This window comes from Macaca thibetana, chromosome 1 (assembly GCF_024542745.1).
Source record: "Macaca thibetana thibetana isolate TM-01 chromosome 1, ASM2454274v1, whole genome shotgun sequence".
NCBI classification, from domain to species: domain Eukaryota; kingdom Metazoa; phylum Chordata; class Mammalia; order Primates; family Cercopithecidae; genus Macaca; species Macaca thibetana.
Window position 1 is genome coordinate 100,575,013 of NC_065578.1, and position 18,567 is coordinate 100,593,579.

General features: G+C 37.5%; 1 long non-coding RNA gene across 2 annotated transcripts; it reads left to right on the plus strand.

Moving 5' to 3' along the window:
* The first annotated feature begins 711 nt into the window (after positions 1–711).
* On the plus strand, positions 712–5,952 carry LOC126929245 (uncharacterized). 2 transcript variants are annotated; one of them, XR_007717116.1, is made up of 4 exons: positions 712–2,391; positions 2,912–2,974; positions 3,646–3,683; positions 5,252–5,952. It is a non-coding gene; the product is annotated as an uncharacterized LOC126929245 (long non-coding RNA). The 2 variants fall into 2 exon arrangements; XR_007717115.1 differs by having other exon boundaries at positions 712–2,974.
* Positions 5,953–18,567: the final 12,615 nt, after the last annotated feature.

The following is an 18,567-nucleotide window of genomic DNA, read 5'->3' on the forward strand; positions in this document are numbered from 1 at the left end:
GCAAACCACTGCTCAAAGAAATAAAAAAGGACACAAATAAAAGGAAAAAACATTCTATGCTCATGGATAGGAAGAATCAATATAGTGAAAATGGCCATATTGCCCAAAGTAATTTATAGATCAATGCTATCCCCATTAAGCTACCATTGACTTTCTTCACAGGATTAGAAAAAACTACTTTAAATTTCATATGGGACCAAAAAAGAGTCTATATAGCCAAGACAATCCTAAACAAAAAGACCATATCTGGAGACATCACACTACCCAACTTCAAACTATACTGCAAGACTACAGTAACCAAAACAGCATGGTACTTGGTACCAAAACTGACATATAGACCAATGGAACAGAACAGAGGCCTTGGAAATAATGCCACACATCTACAATCATCTGATCTTTGAAAAACCTGACAAAAACAAGCAATGGGGAAAGGATTCCCTGTTTAATAAATGGTGTTGGGAAAACTGGCTAGCCATAAGCAGAGCCAGTCATTTCTTAGTATGCATTGAACTCATGCCAAACTATTGTTTCTCACTATTATTGTCTAAAAGACAACGTGTACTAGAAATGTGAGACAGGAAATGTCCATCTGACCTTATTACGGTAGAAGGAATTTTCCAGAGTCCATATGCTGATGTAATTATTTTAAGAATTATTTTTATTTTTTAAAGTGGTAGATCCTTAGAACAATTGTCTTTGCTGTCACCGGCATAGCACATGGCTTATCATCTTCCGTTTGGAGGAACAGAGCACTGTAATTGCTGCAATCAGGTTTTATATTATTTTCTAATTAGGTTTTAGGAGTTCTTTTTATTTGCTTGGTTTATTTGTGTGTGTGAAATGTAACATATATATTTGTATGTCTTAAGCTTTACTTCCTTTGGAAGGTCCTTAATTTATTTTACATATTCCTTTTTCCACAAAGCTATGACCATATAACTTACTTCCTTCTGTTCCAGTATTGTACTTTAATAATTTCCTGTAAACAGCAGCAAACAACTTCAGTATACACTGGCTGTTTGTTCAGTGTTCTTGCAGTACTTACAATGGACATTTCTCAGCATAATTAATCTCTTTTTAAAATTTGGCCCTATTCTTGTCAGCACCAATACTATACTTTGAAATGAATGGAAATGCAGTAGTCATTGAAGGGATACGAATTAAATCTTAAACTGGGTCTAGGGATGAGGTGACAAGGGAAAGAACTCTCACAAACCTGGTGCTTTGTTTCTCCTTTGTGAAGTGAAAAGCAATGAGCTATACTCTGTGAAAGAAAGGAAATGGTGCTGACGAGCTTTTCCCCAACCACTGTCCACCTGTGGTTCAGAACTAGCAGAAGTCAACTAGTTATTTAGTTTGCTAGCACATTAAGTGTGACATTTGATTATATGAGCATCAAGAACTAGATATTCAGGCATAATTCACGTCCTTTTTCTCTTTCATTATAATGAGTAACTTTAATTCTTGTTTTATATTTGCTTGAATCCATGATCTGTTTTTAATCCTGTATCTTCTGTGTCTGACAGGCTCCATTTCATCCATTTTTTAGTTGTCCTTTTTTTTCCATATAGTTTCACAGAATCCCGCAAATCCTTTTCTCACTAGTAGTACTATTTCTAATGCCAATTTAAACCTTTTTATTCCAGCATACTTTGTGCAGAATGAATTAAGTGTATCTATAGAGAATGAATGATTGGTATTCAGCCAAGCTTTGCCTGTGTCTTTCCATGACCAAAAACAAGTCAGGTGAAAAGGGAAAAAAAAATCAGTGAGTCTGTTGTTTCATCTTTATGACTCTGAACAATCTATTTGTATATTTTGGGAAAATTTTTTCTCATTGAATCACTGTGTATATTTATCATGTATTCAACTGATAGTTGAATTTTCATTATATAGCTATATGGTAAAAAGTTTTGAATGAGAAACTACTTTTTATAGCCATTTCAGAAACAAGTGAGGTCAGTGAGCATCTTGTTTTAGGAAGAGGGGGATGGTGGGGACATTGGACTGAAAGGAAGTCCTATGTCAGAGGGCTCTGTGCACATTTTCCTGAAGTACCTCAGCTATGCTTAAATGTAATCTGTTATTTTAACCAATCATAATGGTTGCATTTTGCCTTTTCTCATATAAATTATAAATGTGATGACTTATAAATATGGCAAAAGTTTATTTTTCAGGATGCCTCTCCCTTCTCTAACTCGAACAGACTAAATTCTGTTTCCAAAGACTTCAAAAGTGACCAGATTATTGTGAAAGGAGAAACACTGTTTTCGAGGGCTGCTGATAATGCCTGGTAGCCAGAAGAAACAGCCTGAATCATTCAAAGGTTTTCCACCTGGGAAAGAAATGTGGTAAAAATCTTGCCCAGATCTGCGTGTGCTAAGCATCCAGGTAAGTTGGAGCATCATATTAATGGCACACAGTGAAGAAACGAAAGGTAAAACTATAATGCAATGTATTTCTGTGCCTCATGTTGAAACTTCATATTCAAAGGGTAAAGGGACTTCATTCTTCTTCTCCTTCCCCAGCTTGTCTATTGCAGTTTTGTATTGAAATGTTCTCTGGATTCATAAAATATTTAGGGACTACATAAAGAAGAAAGACTTTGGAATCAAAGGCAAGGTTCACCTAACACAACTTTTGTTAGAAGAAACTAGGAAATCAGGATCTATCAAAGGCCCAGTGTTAATCGGTACCGGTTTCTCACTGTGTTTTGATTAGAAGAATATTGAACAGCAAACATTTAAGGATTTGTTTGACTGAATATCGACTTAAAGTTCTGATCTCTAGTAATGTCAGACGTATTGCCTTGGTAAATTGTACAGGTGAATTGTTAAAGATGAAAACATAACATATATTTATTGTTTGAATAACTTTAGAGAAAAAACCCCTAATGCTATTTATTTTTCAGAATCAAGTGTAATTACTATATCAAAAATCCACAGAATGTGAAAGTATAAAGGAAAACTATCAGGTGAGACTCAATTATTTTTATTTCAAAGATATAGGTAAAAATGTGAACAGATCGGGAGGCTGAGGCATGATAATCACTTGAACCCAGGAGACAGAGATTGCAGTGAGCCAAGATTGTGCCATTGGACTCCAGCCTGGGCAACAGCACGAGACTCTGTCTCAAAAAAAAAAAAAAAAAAAAATGTGAACAGATACATTGACATAAAATTCATAAAACATATGAATACATTAAAAACTAGGAAGCCTGGTTGCCTCTGAGGATAAGAGTTGAGGACAAATATGTCAAGAATACTTTGCACGGCTTATACTATTGCAGTATTTGAATTTTTTTCTTGTACATGTATAACTTTTTTAAGAAGAACGAGAAATATTGTACAAGTGTAACTATTTTTACTGTAAGTTTTTATTTCCATAAAACTATAATTAAGCATGTGGTCAATAGATCAATATCCTGTTATATAGCTCTGATATCCTTTGAATTTGTATACCTGGTAACACTAGCTCATGTTTGTAAATCCTTTGGAACTCTTAAAACGATTTTACATACATTACCTAATTTGTAAGATTGCAAAACTATTACATTAGCTTTTCTGGTATTCTTGTCTTAATACGTGATTATCATATTAAACTGCAGTGTTGTTTTTTTTCCATCATGTCACACACACAAAATAGGAAACCAGCAGTTGTGATTTTCTTCAGCAATTCTTAATGTAAGTTTTTAATAGTTTAGTACTTTTCTTTCATAAGTATTAGACCAAGCTGTAATAGAATTATACGACTCATGCTTTCAGAACAGAGCCTTCTGTTACTCGTGTGTTTATCTTGATGGCCATATGACCATGTGAAGTTCCGTCACGATGCTAAGGGATGTTACGTTTGTCTTATCCACTGAACTCAAGCCAGGGTGTTGGAGAATTCAGTAGCTGAGTCTGAGGGTAAATTAAAATATCAGTCAAAATTAAAAGGACTGTGTGAAAGGGGAGTGAGCCTACAGGCTATTATGAGATTTGTCCTGCCCAGTTTAATACAACCCCTTCTCTGCTAAAGGGTAAGTAGGATGACTTTTCACACAAATAGAAGACCAGGTCAGAAAAAAGATCCACTCGCTTTCCTTCTGCTTGGCTTACTGGACTTGTAGGCAGATCTAGGTTTTCCTATTTTATTAATGGTTATGGAGCTGAATTTCTTTCCAACAGAAGTTGTTATTTGAGTTTAGCAACATTGATAAAATTGGCACATCAAACCACTTTATACAGAAAAGGGCTTCATGGACAGTGACCTGCTGTGAGTTGGCTGACAGTTGAAATGATGAACAATGCTGTTTAGTTCTGCACTTTATGCCTGCCAGAGACTAAGAATAACTTGACCAATAAGGAGGGCGGATCTTTGTTAGCCTTTCTGCATTATTTCTTCCAATTTAGTATTTAACCTCAGGAAAGAATCAATCACATGTGGGTGGCTATTCGTTGTAATATTTAAAGGAAAAGTAGCACAGTGGTCAAGGGTGAAGGCTAGGAGTCAAAGAGACTTAAATTCAAATTCCAGCTCCACCCTTTACCACACATGGGAACATGGGCAAGTTACTTCACTTCTTCAACCATTGGTTTCCTCATTTCTAAGATAAATCTTGTTGGAATGATTTTTTTCAAAATGAATTAAGTGTATAGTAGAGGGCCTACAGTTTTATATGGTTTATATAATTACTAAAAATTTTGTGTATGATTGTAATAACTACATACAAAATTTCATGGTAAATGCATAAAAACTGACTATTGACTATGCCATCCCCCACTCCACTCCCCACCATTCATTCCTAAGCCCACTCCAGGCAGGCAATCCGCCATTCCACTGATACTACACTTGACAAGGTCACCAATGACACTTACACTGCTAAATGCAGTGGTCAGTTCTCAGTCTTCGTCAGAATTCAGCATTCAGCAGCCTTTGGAAAAGTTAATCTTGCATTCCAGTGCCTGCCTTGTTTTGTTTTCCTAATCTCTAAACATTGGAAGGCTCCAGTGCTCCATCCTCTGGCCTCTTCTCTACCCATAACCCCTCCCCTGGTGACCTCATCTAATCTTGAAGATTTGCTATCATGTAGATGCTACTGACTTCTCAAATATATATTTCCAGTTCACATCTCCCCCATGACTTCCAGGCTTCTTTATCCAACTGCCTGTTCAATTTCTACTTGAATGTCTTAGGTGGTTTCTCAAACTTTGCATGTGAAAAACTAAACACCTTGATCTTCCTAAAAATCTGTTTCTCTATCATTTAGTTGCTCAGCTAAAAACTTTGGAGTTAGACATATGGACAGCTCACCCCAAGGAAAGAATCAGAGGAGAAGGGACACAAGACCCCGGAAACACACGAAGCACCTTAATATGCATGCTGCATCTCTCTAAAATGGTGGAACCTGTTTACCTGCTCTGGAGAATGGCTGCCTGGGGCAGACATAGGAGTTGTTCTTACGCTGTGCTTCCTGTGTTCCACAGTAATGGAATTGTAGCTGCAAGGCAGTTACCAACCAGGAATACAATTTCTCAGCCCCACATCTTGCACCTACAGCTAAGTGTGGCCATATGACCAGTTTTCATCAATTAAGTGTGAATAGAAACAAAGTGTACAACCTTCAAGTGGAGACTTTGAAGAAGCAGGGCAGCCATCCCTTGTTCTCTTTCCCCTTCCGCTGGTGGGATACAGATGACAATAAGGCCTTGGGTTTTGAGGTAGCCACAGATGCAAAATGCCTCAGACCTGAGTCACAATGTGGAAAAGAGAAGTCTACTTACCTGGAACACCCAGCCTGGTCTATAGATGACCAAGAAATAAACTTCTATTATGTTTGAACATTACAGATTTTGTTCGTTATAGTAGTTTATCTCATCCTGACTAAACTGTTGCATATCTTTCAAGATAGGCCCTCCTTCCCTGAAAGTGACTTCTTCATACATGTAATCTATATTTTAATTCATATTCTCCAAAGCATATCTACATCTATTCAACTATTTTCATGTGTTCCATGAACAGAAACTTCATATAAATAAATATATATGAAGATTTTTTTTTTTAAAGACACTTTGGAGTTATCCTTGACTCTGTCCTCTTTTCTCACATTCATATCCAAACTATCAAGAAATCTTGTTGACTCAACCTTCAAAATCTATCCAGGATTTAACCACTAATCAACCCCTTCTCCTCTGTCAGTCTGTCCCCCTACATTTCATCTTGATCATCCTTAGAAACTCCTAACCAGTCTTATTGCCTTCACCATTGTACTTCCAGACTATTCTCAAATGGCAGCCAGTCATTGAGATCCTGCTGCACTTCTGCTCAAAACCTGCAAATGACTTCCTACCTCACTTAGGGTAAAACCAAATGGGACCTGCACAATCTGGCCTCACCTCCTAGTGTTTTCCTCCTTGCTCATTCTGCCCAGTCACACTGCTCTTCTTGCTTTCCCATGAACGTGCTAGACACACTCTCATGTTTGGGCTTTTGCTCTTGTTTGCCTTCCCAGAATACTCTCCTCAAGGATACGCATATATCCAGCCCCTCATCTCCTTCAAATTTTAGTTCAGATACCACTTTCTCAATGAGGGTTTTCTGACCAGCCTATTTAAACTTAGAGTCTCCCCTTATCTAAAGCCTTGTCTTCCTTCCTGCTTCACTTTTCTTCATAGTAATTACCACCATCTGACTTATATTTGCTTGCCTTTCTTGTTGATCTTCTGTTTTCCCCACTCAAATGTAATCCATAAGGGAAGGGATTGTTGTTTCATTTGTTCACTTCTCTATCCCCTGGGCCTGAGCCTGGCTTTGGGTAGACACCCAGTAAATGTTTGTTCAAATGAATAAATGAATGAGTGGCATTTACTACCTTATACGGTATTATAATATAAAAGCATATGATGCAGAGAATTAGGAATCTAGAAACTAGTTTTGACTGAGCCTGCTATGAATAAGGTTATGTAGACAAGTCATTTCACCTCTCTGAGCCTCATTTTTCTAATATTTAAAATCTACCCTCCAGAGCTGTAAAATGTTCAAATATAGATTATCTTAGGGAGTGCAGTCTCATGCTTGCACAATGAAAGAAGTTCATTTCTACATACCTTCCATGTACCCACAATCAATGTTTTATGTAAACCTTGCCTCAGGAAAATTAAGTTCTGTATGAGCAGATTTTTTAAAAATTGTCACCGAAATAAATACCCAATTAAGCCAAAATCTTCTCCAGAGACAGGATGCAATGGAGAAGCTCTAGCAGAATTAGGTTCTGTCATCTTTTAGGGTGCATGAGAAGGAAATGAGAAACGCACATTTGATGCCTTCTTTATATCCTTGCACTCATATTAGAGTTTGAATTAAAGAACAAGAAACAAAACAGACTTTGCATTTTTCATCTTTAGCCAAGCTCCCCTGGTTTACATAGTCATAATATAATTCAAATGATCATTTTTGGAGTTTTGATTTTTAGTGCTCTTTTTCTCAGCTAGGAGAAATGAATATCTGATGCTTTGTTTTACCAAATTGTGGTATGAAAACTGAGTAATGCTATAAAGCTTTTAAAATATTTTAGAGGTATAGCAAGTGAACTATTTTATAAGTTTCTGGGATTTTTGGAAATTTATTTTTATTTTTATTTTTTATTGAGACAGGGTCTTGCTGCATTGCCCAGGCTGGAGTGCAGTGGTGTGATCTCGGCTCACTGCAACCTCTGCTGCCCAGGTTCAAGCGATTCTCATGCCTCAGCCTCCCAAGTAGCTGGGACTACAGTCCTGCGCCACCTCACCTGGATAATTTTTTTTTTTTTTTTTGTATTTTTAGTAGAGATGGGGTTTTGCCATGCTGGCCAGTCTGGTCTCGAACTCCTGACCTCAAGTGACCCACCTACCTCAGTCTCCCAAAGGGCTGGGATTACAGGTGTGAGCCACTGTGCCCAGCCTGAACATATTTTTCATGTTCAATATAATGATAACTACCTAGTAAAATCTTACTTGTTCAAATTCCCTTGATTTATTTTCTAACAAATACCTCAATATTTCTCTTATATGCTGGTCACTTATCAAATAGATTCCCAGTGAACCTTTTGATTGATTAATGTATAACTTGATCAGGTACTGAATTTACATTTGCTTAGTGAGGCCCACCTTGAAAAATAGTGCAAATGATTTTTTCAGATTAGATAGGGAGAAAGAAATCATACAAATACTAAAAACAAACTTTAGAAGTGGCTGTTAATATGTAAGATTTTTGAGGCCCATGATAAAGGGATTCTAGTTCTAGATCTGCTTTCCACATTCTTCAATTCCAAGCGACATCTTCAGCATAAGCTACTGACTGACCTGACTAATGCTTCATGCAACCTTTCTTGAGCTTTGGCGTTTGTCCTGTTTGCCCCTCAATCCTCATAAGGTCTCCTTGTGCATGTGCCCCTCCTTGAATTTGTGTGTGAGTTGCTGCCTCATTCCTGGTATATGTTCCTTATGTTTTTATTTCCTATCTTTTAGTATATAAGTAGGTAGATAGATAGATTGATTGATGGCTGATTGATAGAAATAGATATATAATTTATTTTCCAGTGGGTAGATCTTTAAGGTTTTCAGGCATGGGAGTAATATAACCACCCTATCCCTCTGTGTGGTGGGATAGGGTAGAGTATGGCTGTGGCCAGAGAGACCAACAGAACAGTGTAAGAAAGTATAAAAGTCTTGACCTATAGCATAGATATGCAAGAAATAAATGAAGACACTGCAGTTTAATGTGCTATTTGCAAGTTTTAAAAGTCTGTCAGTGGGAGAATTGAATAGCAAATAAAGTTTTCATTGTTAACTTTGTAACGATAAGTTTCTGATCATCTGTAACACAACAATAAAGTAAGAAAGCTCAAAAGTATTCTCAAATTTCCCCATCAGGGAATAATTTCTTCCTGAATATCACTCACAGCTTCCTGGAATAATAATGCAGTATAACTTTTTTATTTAATTGACACATAGGAGCCAATTTCTATTGTCTCTCCGCCAACCCTCCTACTCTTCACCAGTCTGGGTTGTCACTGTATCTATGTATTCACATACATAGTATTCTTTTCTTATATCTATCCTAGAATATGTATGTATAACACCATAATACAAGTCTACTGTCTCTTATCTGCAATCACAAATCCATATAGCTCTGAAAACCAGAAGTTTGTTTTATGATTGGTGCCAAAATTTATTTTGCAGCAAAACCTGGCTTGAACAGACATGAGGCTTGCTAGCTGATATGCCCCACTAGATGGGGAGCTTTATGGAGGCAGTCTTGATTCTTCCTGTCTGCCTGGGATCTAGTATATCTCAACAAATATCAAATATTTGGAATAAGCAAATGAGTATTTTCTATCAATTTAATATATTTGAATTTATTAGTCTTCCTCTGTTCTTATTTATTTATTTGTTTTTTGAGACAGAGTCTCACTCTGTTACCCAGGCTGGAGAGCAGTGGCATGATCACAGCTCACCACAGCCTCAAACTCTCAGGCTCCAACAATCGTCCTGCCTCAGCCTCCTGAGTAGCTGGGACTACAGGCACGCACCATCACACTCGGCTAATTTTTGTAGAGATGGGGTTTTGCCATGTTGGCCAGGCTGGTCTTGAACTAGGCTCAAGGGAACCACCCACCTCGGCCTCTCTAAGTGTTGGGATTACAGATATGAGCCACTGCGCCTGGCCTCTGTTCTTACTTTTTAAATGTTAAAACTTTGAGAAAACAAGAGTTAGGGCTAATAAGTGCTTTTCCAAAATTTATTTTTAAACTGAAAATAAAAACATTTGGTTAGACTGAAAAATCAATGACAGAACCAAGAATAATATCATGTTTCCTGGGTTTTAGATTAGTATTTTCTTACCTAGATAAGACTAGTATTATGAATGCCAGATAACTCCAAGGTCAAGAAAAACAGCTTTCTTTAAAATCTATTAAAATCTTATGAGTGAAAATGATGAAAATAATGTTATTTTACTCCCGTGCCTGAAAACACTTAAGGGCTCCCCATTGGGGAAAAAATATGAATCAACATCTATGTATGTATATATTTACTTATATACATATTATACCACTAAAAAATCAGAAATAAGAATGTAGGGCAGATAGATCAAGAATGAGATAGCAACTTATATACGAACTTAGGTAGGAGAACTTGTAAATGTATTTTGAATATTTGATGCTTCTCCAAATTATTTCACCTTTTCTTTATACATGCTTTTATGTGGGTTCACACATATAAAAATTATGTATATTGTACACAAGTTCTTATTTTTTTCTACATTTTGAGGAAATTTTGAGGAAGTAAACTTCTGCTTTATGAAACATCCACTCATGATATCAATAATTGCCAAATAGAATCTTTTTCATAAAACACTCATGACCTAAATTGAAAAACATAAAAATTTTATTGAAGTTATAAATGTCAGTACACAAGTACTGTTATCAAGTATTAGAATTATGATATACCCTAACATCTATTATTCTGCCTTGCATTATCATTCTAAATTTTGTAAATATTTCTTGGGTCATAAAGAAAGAAATTTCTCTTTGAGCCATCTAACTTTCTTCCTTCTAATATTCAATTTATTGAATAGGATGCCATTCTATTTCATTTGATGAATTCTCATCTGATGTCCGTTTACAGTTCGCCCTTAAACAACATGGATTTGAACTGCATGAGTCCATTTATACGTGAATTTTTTTTTAGTAAATATATTGAAAAATTTTTTAGAGATTTGCGACAATTTGAAAAAATTTGCAGACAAACTGCATAGCGTAGAAATACTTTTTAAAAAATTTTTTGGCCGAGTGCGGTGGCTCAGGCCTGTAATCCCAGCACTTTGGGAGTTTGAGGTGGGCAGATCACCTGAGCTCAGGAATTCGAGACCAGCCTGGACAACATGGTAAAACCTCCTCTCTACTAAAAATACAAAACTTAGCAAGGCGTGGTGGCGGAAGCCTGTAGTCCCAGCTACTTGGAAGGCTGAGGCACGAGAATCACTTGAACTTGGGAGGTGGAGGTTGCAGTAAACCGAGATTGCACCACCGTATTCCAGCCTGGGTGACAAAGCCAGACTCCGTCTCAAAATAAATAAATAAATAAATAAATAAATAATAAATTTTAAAGTTAGGGCCAGGCATGGTGGTTCACTCTTGTAATCCCAGCACTTTGAGAGGCTGAAGCAGAAGGATCATTGGAGCCCAGGAGTTTGAGACCAATCTGAGCAACATAGTGGTATCCCATTGCTACAAAAAAAAAAAAAAAAAAAAGTAAAAAGTTAGTAAGTTGTGGTGGCACTCCTGAAGTCCCAGCTACTCAGAAGTGGGAGGATCACTTGAGCGTGGAAGGTTGAGGCTGCAGTGAGCCTTGATAGCAAACACTGTACTCTAGCCTGGGTGACAGAATGAGACCCTGTCTCAAAAAAAAGAAAAAAAAAGACATAGAAATAGAAATAGAAAAAGTCAGATATGTCATGAGTGCATAAATGCATAAATATATGTAGCTACTAGTCTATTTTATCATTTACTGCCATGAAATACTCGAGTCAGTAAAACCAACCCCTTCTCTTCCTCTTCCTTTTCAATCTACTCAAAATGAAGACAGTGAGAATGAAGACGTTTATTACTATCCACTTCCATTTAATGAATAGTAAATACATTTTTTCTTATGATTTTCAAAACAACATTTTACTTTCTCTAGCTTACTTTATTGTAAGAATACAGTATATAATACAAGTAATATACAAAATATGTGTTAATTGACTGTTTATGTCATTGGTAAGGCTTCTGGTCAACAGTAGGGTACTAGTAGTTAATTTGGGGGGGTAATTGACCATGTGGAAGTCAGCACACCTAACACCCATGTTAGTCAAAGGATTCATGGGTCAACCGCATTTCGCTATTTTTATCTATTTGCAAGTTATTAATTGTTTTATGTATAAAAACAACAGCTTTCTCATCATCATTATAATGTCAATTGTTGCATCCTTATACTATTAATATGATAAATATACATTTATATTTCAAATAACATAAAAGTAGGCATTAATCAGCAAAACAGTTCAGGAAAATTAATTTGGCAGGACTGAATAAAATGGACTTGAAGAAAGGAGGCTTAAAGCAGAAATATATTGGCTAAGACTCCATTGACATTATCTAAACAAGGATTAATGAGTTTCCCAACTAGGAAAGAAATGGAAAGAAGGGACAGTTTTAAAATGTAATGCAGGGAGAATTGATGCATTTTGGTAACTGGTTGAATATAAGAAGCAAAAGAGACTATCATAATTATTAGATATTTCAGATAGAGGATAATGTGGGCGTGAGAGAAAGAGATGCCAAGATGGTAGTAAGTAGCAGAGAGAAGGCCAAGGAAATACTTATATTTCCTTAAGTTGGGAAATACTTATACTTGAAGAATGCAGGAAGGAAGGAATGAGCAGAAAGAGCTAAGCAGAAGCAAAAGAACGATTTCACAAAAACGAGGATTTAGGGAAGTAGTGGGCAGCGATATTCAATGCCACAGGAAGGGCTCTAGATTTTATGAGTAGGAAGTCTGGCGACCTTTAAGAGCACAGGGTTCCATAGGAGGGTGAGGACAGAAACGAAATTTAAAAGGATTAAGGGATGAGTGAAGGATAAGAAAATGTGACAGTATTTTTTCAAAATGAATAATCAAGCAATGAAACATGGAGGAACCTCAAACCCATGCCACTAAGTAAAATAAGCCAGTTTGAAAAGGCTGCATTACTGTATGATTCCAACTACATGACATTCTGGAAAAGGCAAGCCATGGAGACAATGAAAAGATCAACCGCTGCCAGGGGTTGCAGGGAAGAAAGGATGAACAGACTGAGCACATCAAATTTTTAGGGCAGGGAAACTAGTCTGTATTAAACTATAATAGTGGGTACATGTCATCATACATTTGTCAAAACTTGTAAAATGTACACCAAAAGTCAACCCTAATGTGAACTATGGACTGAGTGATTATGATGTGTCAGTGTCGTTCATTGGTGGATCAAATGTACTCTGGTGGGAGATGTTAATGGCAGATGTTGGCCGGGCACAGTGGCTCACGCCTGTAATCCCAGCACTTTGGGAGGCCGAGGAGAGTGGATCACGAGGTCAGGAGTTCAAGAGCAGCCTGGCCAAGATGGTGAAACCCTGTCTCTACTAAAAATTAAAAAATTAGCCAAGTGTGGTGGCAGGCGCCTGTAATCCCAGCTACTCGGGAGGCTGAGACAGAAGAATCACTTGAACCCAGGAGGTGGAGGTTGCAGTGAGGCAAGATCACGCCACTGCACTCCAGCCTGGGCGACGGAGCAAGACTCCATCTCGAAATAAATAAATAAATTAATTAATTAAAATAAAATGAAGTCAATTTTAAAAGAATGTACAACCATTTTTCGTTAATAGAATCTTCTGTGTTACATACATGTATTACTTTTGTTGTATCACTTTATAGCCCTTAAAAATGTCAACAAAATATAAAGATGTATTTTTGTGACCAATGAAATAAGTGGCGTGAAGTGATATTGTTCAGCTAAATATATGATAGATTTAAGAATTTGGTTACATTTCTGGAATGACAGAGTGGTGATGAATTTTATAGTGTTATGACTTAAGTAAGAAACGTTAGGTCTTTCTTCAGATGTCTATTGTATGTTCCAGTTATTTATTGCTGTGTGTAACGCACCACACCAAAACTTAGTAACTTAAGACAGTCATTTGTTGTTATGTTTCATTTTTCTGGGGGTTGACGAAGCTGAGCACTATTCAGCTTTGTGTCCTTCAAATGGTTGTAGAAATATGACAGATGAGGCTGGAATGATCTGAAAGCTTCTTTACTCACTTGCCTGGCTCCTAGGCTAGCATAGCTAGAATACCTATGGGCTGGACAGGGATTTTCTCTCTCTTTTGTCTATCCACACAGCCATAGTGTGGCTTGGGTTTCAAAACAGCGTGGCATTTCAAGAGCAAGAATTCCAGGAGACCCAGGTAGAAGCTTCAAAGTGTAGGAAGTGCTGGAAGTCATGTAGCGTCACTTCCACTATATTCTATTTGGCAAATCTGTCACAAATGAGCCCAGATTCAAGGGAGCAGAGCAATAGACAGACACAGGGAGGAGAGAAATTAATGGTAGCCAACCTGAAAACAAGAAACAAGCTACCACGATCTATTTAGGGGATATTTATAAAAACACACAGACATACATGCACAAACAACACACACGTGCACACACACACAAGTGCAGATAAATACATTTTTATGAAAAAATAAGAATTACTATGAATGTTCAAGTATACAATAATATGCAAAGGTAAAACCTTAATAATTAAAGTAGGAAATAAGACTAACTTCTAGAGGAGTAATCAAAGACATTGTATTTTTTTTTTTTTTTTTTTTTAGTAAGATCAAGTAAGTCATTCCAAACTGTCTGACCTCCTATCCCAAAACATCTCTGAACTTCTCAGTTCAAGAATTAAGTTCCAGAATTTATTTGGCAAAAGTAGCTTATGTTTGCAATGCTGTCTCTGGTTTTCCAGTCTGTCTCCTAGTCATAGACCCCCAAAGTCCACCAGCCCTTACGCTTCTGGCTACATGCTTGCAAAATCTACCATGTAGTTCTGATTTTGTAATTTTCATTTCAACAAACATGGAAACTTTTAATACTCAACGTCCAGAAAAGATCTTTTCTTTTATTCCCTTTCCTCTAGGTAATTTTCTTGTAGTTTTCTTCTTTCATTCAATTTTGATAAGACGTCTTTCTTTGAAATGACATTTAAAAATAAGGTTAACACACAAGTTGTTACTTTAATGAAGCATACAACGTCTACCTTATAAAATATTTTGAATGCTTTAGAAACTTGTCCTCGTTGCACACACGCAGAATGGAGTAATATTTTAAGGTTTCCTGCAACTAGAAAGGTATGGAAAGTCTTACTGATTTATATTGTGTCCTGACTTCCTGAGGCAGTTTTCCTAATCCTATTCCATTTCAGTCATAACATGAAACAGAGCTTGCTCATTTATTGTTTTTTTTTTTAAATCAGAATTCAATGTAGAACTTTGTATTTCAGTTTTATTTGTTGTTTCTTTAGCTTAATTCCTATGGAATTTTATAGTAATAGCAGTTTTATTTTATAAAACTTCTCTTGCTGGGAGGATAATTCTGGAAGCATTTGAGAAAAAGAATTCCCAGTTCAATTTTCAAAATTATTTTCAAAAATAAATAACCTATTTAACATAGTGTTCCACACTTGCATTTATTGCCTGTACTATGTAATTAAAGATTTTATTATCTATAGTTACTTGGGAAGACACATTTTTTGCATCAGTGTTTGTTTCTTGGGACAGGAAATATATATTAGAGTTCTTTTGTATTCCCAAAGTACCGTAGTTCTCTCTCTTTTTTTTTTTTTTTTTTTTTTTTTTTGGAGATAGAGTCTCGCTTTGTCACCCAGGCTGGAGTGCAGTGGCATGATCTCAGCTTTCTGCAGCCTCCACCTCCTGGGTTCAAGTGATTCTCCTGCCTCAGCCTCCTGAGTACCTGGGACTACAGGCATGCCCCACCACACTCGGCTAATTTTTGTATTTTTGGTAGAGATGGGTTTTCGCCATGTTGGCCAAGGTGGTCTCGAACTCCTGACCTCAGGTGATCTGCCTGTCTCGGCCTCCCAAAGTGCTAGGATTACAAGCGTGAGCCACCGCGCCCAGTCTTAAAGCTTGTACCATAGTTCTAGACATATACTATGTAGATGCTCATTTGATAAATGAGAGTTTATGTTGTATTCTTTCCATTCAATTCTTGTAATGTGAGTCTTACTTACCTTCCTTAACCATACACCACAGAAGCATTATAGACTTTCTTTTATTTTTTTCATCAGCTTTTATTTTGTGTCCCAGGGTACATATGCAGGATATGCAGGTTTGTTACATAGGTAAATGTGTGTCATGATTGTTTGCTGCACAGATCAACCCATCCCCTAGGTATTAAGTCCAGCACCCATTAGCTATTCTTCTTGATGCTCTCCCACAACCCTTACCCCCACACAGGCCCCTGTGTGTATTGTTCCCCCACACCATATACCCGTGTGTTCCCATCCTTCAGCTCCCACTTATAAGTGAGAACATGCAATGTTTGGTTTTCTGTTCCTGCTTTAGTTTGCTGAGAATAACAGTTTTCAGCTCCATCCATGTCCCTGCAAAGGACATGATCTTGTTCCTTTTTATGGCTGCATAGTATTATAGACTTTTTAATGATATAGCTTAGGCTTAATAACACTGGTTATTTGTGCATAGGGTTTTTTCTGATTTAAATCTTTTCCCTAAATATTAAAACAGAAATGGGAAAATTTAATCTTTCTGAAAAGATCTCCTCTCTCTGTCATCTGGTTTTTAATGGCTTTTTATTAATACAGTCTAGAGCAGGGGTCTCCAACCCCCAGGCCACAGACAGGTACCAGTCAGTGCTTGTTAGGAACCACGCAGCACAGCAGGAGGTGAGTAGTGGGAGCGCGAGCATTATTGCCTGAGTTCTGCCTCCTGCCAGATCGGGGCGACATTAGATTTTCATAGGAGTAGGAATCCTTTTGTGAACTGCGCATGCAGGGGATCTAGTTTATGCACTCCTTATGAGAATCTAATGCCTGATCATCTGAGGTAGAACAGTCTCATTCTGAAACCATCCTCCCAACCCAGTCTGTGGAAAAATTGTCTCTACAGAAGCAGTCCCTGGTGCCAAAAAGGTTGGGCATTGCCGTTATATATGATAACTGAAGCATATATACCAGGACTTTTTTTTTAAGTTCAAAATATAATTAGAGGCAACACACATTAAGATTTGTTTGTTTGTTTGTTTGTGACGGAGTCTTCCTCTGTCGCCAGGCTGGAGTGCGGTGGTGCAATCTCGGCTCATTGCAACCCCCGCTTCTTAGGTTCAAGTGAGTCTCCTGCTTCAGCCTCCCAAGTGGCTGGGACTACAGGCGTGTGCCACCATGCCCAGCTAATTTTTTGTATTTTTAGTAGAGATGGAGTTTCTCTGTGTTAGCCAGGATGGTCTCGATCTCCTGACCTCGTGATCCACCCGCCTTGGCCTCCCAAAGTGCTGGGATTGCAGGTGTGAGCCACCACTCCTGGACTAAGATTTTTTTTAGTTTTTTTTTTTTAAGATGGCCTCACTCTGTTCCCCCAGACTGGAGAGCTGTGGCAAGATTAGGGCTCACTACAGCCTTGACCTCCTGGAGTCAAGTGATCCTCCCTGAGTAGCTAGGACCACAGGTGCATCACCTGCCTCAGCCTCCTGAGTAGCTAGGACCACAGGTGCATCACCACACCCAGCTAGTGTTTTTTTATTATTTTGGTACAGACAGGTTCTCCCTATGTTGCCCAGGCTGCCCTGAAACTCCTGAACTCTAGTGATCTTTCTGCTAAATGCTTTGGGAGCACTTTGCCTCCCAAAATGCTGGTATTATATGTATGAACCACTGTGCCCAGCCCTCATTAAGATTTAAGAGAAGACTTTTACTCCCTGCATGCAATGGCTTATACTCCCAAATCTCAGCAAATATCAGTTCTTCAAATGACATGACACTGACAAGAAATGGAAAGAACCGTTAAGAATAATAAAAAAGAGAAAGCTGACTTACAGTGACATAGAAAGAAATGAGACATTTCCAGAGAAGTAGTCAGTTCTTGTGATTATTAATATTCTTCCTTCTAAACTGACTAATAAATAGCATTTTCAGTTACTTGTACCTTTGAAGCTTTCTACAGCAGCATTGTTTCCATCACTGTGACATACATCTCCTGAGTACAACTCTTAAAATTAACCCTTTTGAGGTTGCCAGTGGTTTCAGTTTCTTTATATTCTTCTGCCTGTCACCCAGAAAAGTAAATCATTTTCTCTAAATTTGTCATCTTTTCTACTCTGTTACTGACCCATCTTCATATTTTAATTTCCCTTATTTTTTGCAGTCTGAACGAATGAAGAAATCACCTTTGTATCTTATATTAAGTACACATCAAAAATTCGATTCCTTTTGGAGTTTTTCAAAAGCATTCAATGGTGGAGGAGTTATAAGGAGAAGCGAGGTCAGATGGTTAACAGGAAGTGGGTAAAGTGTTTCACTGAGGAAGAATATGGGGGTAAAGAACACACAATAAAAGGAGACAAAGGAAGAAGTGGGGCCCCGTGGAAACAAACAAGAGTCATAAAGACATAGAAGTGGAGCGCCAAATGTGTGTATTTCTTTACAAAGATGACAAAATTTGAAAATACACGTCAGTGACAGTGGCTGGCAATCAATTACCACGATAGACCATAATGAAAGCCGGGTGCGCAAGCATTCATTTCTTAGAGGAATAACTTTGAAAGGCTCAGATAAGGTTTCTGGTGTAAAGGAAAATACTCTACACAAATGGATGCTTAAGTGTGCATGGGAGGAGCTTCTGGCAATGTTCTATTTCTTGACTTTGTTAATGGTCAGTTATGCATTTGGGGATAATTCATTGAGTAATATACTAATTTGAGGCACTTTTCTGTGTGGGTGTTATATTTCAAT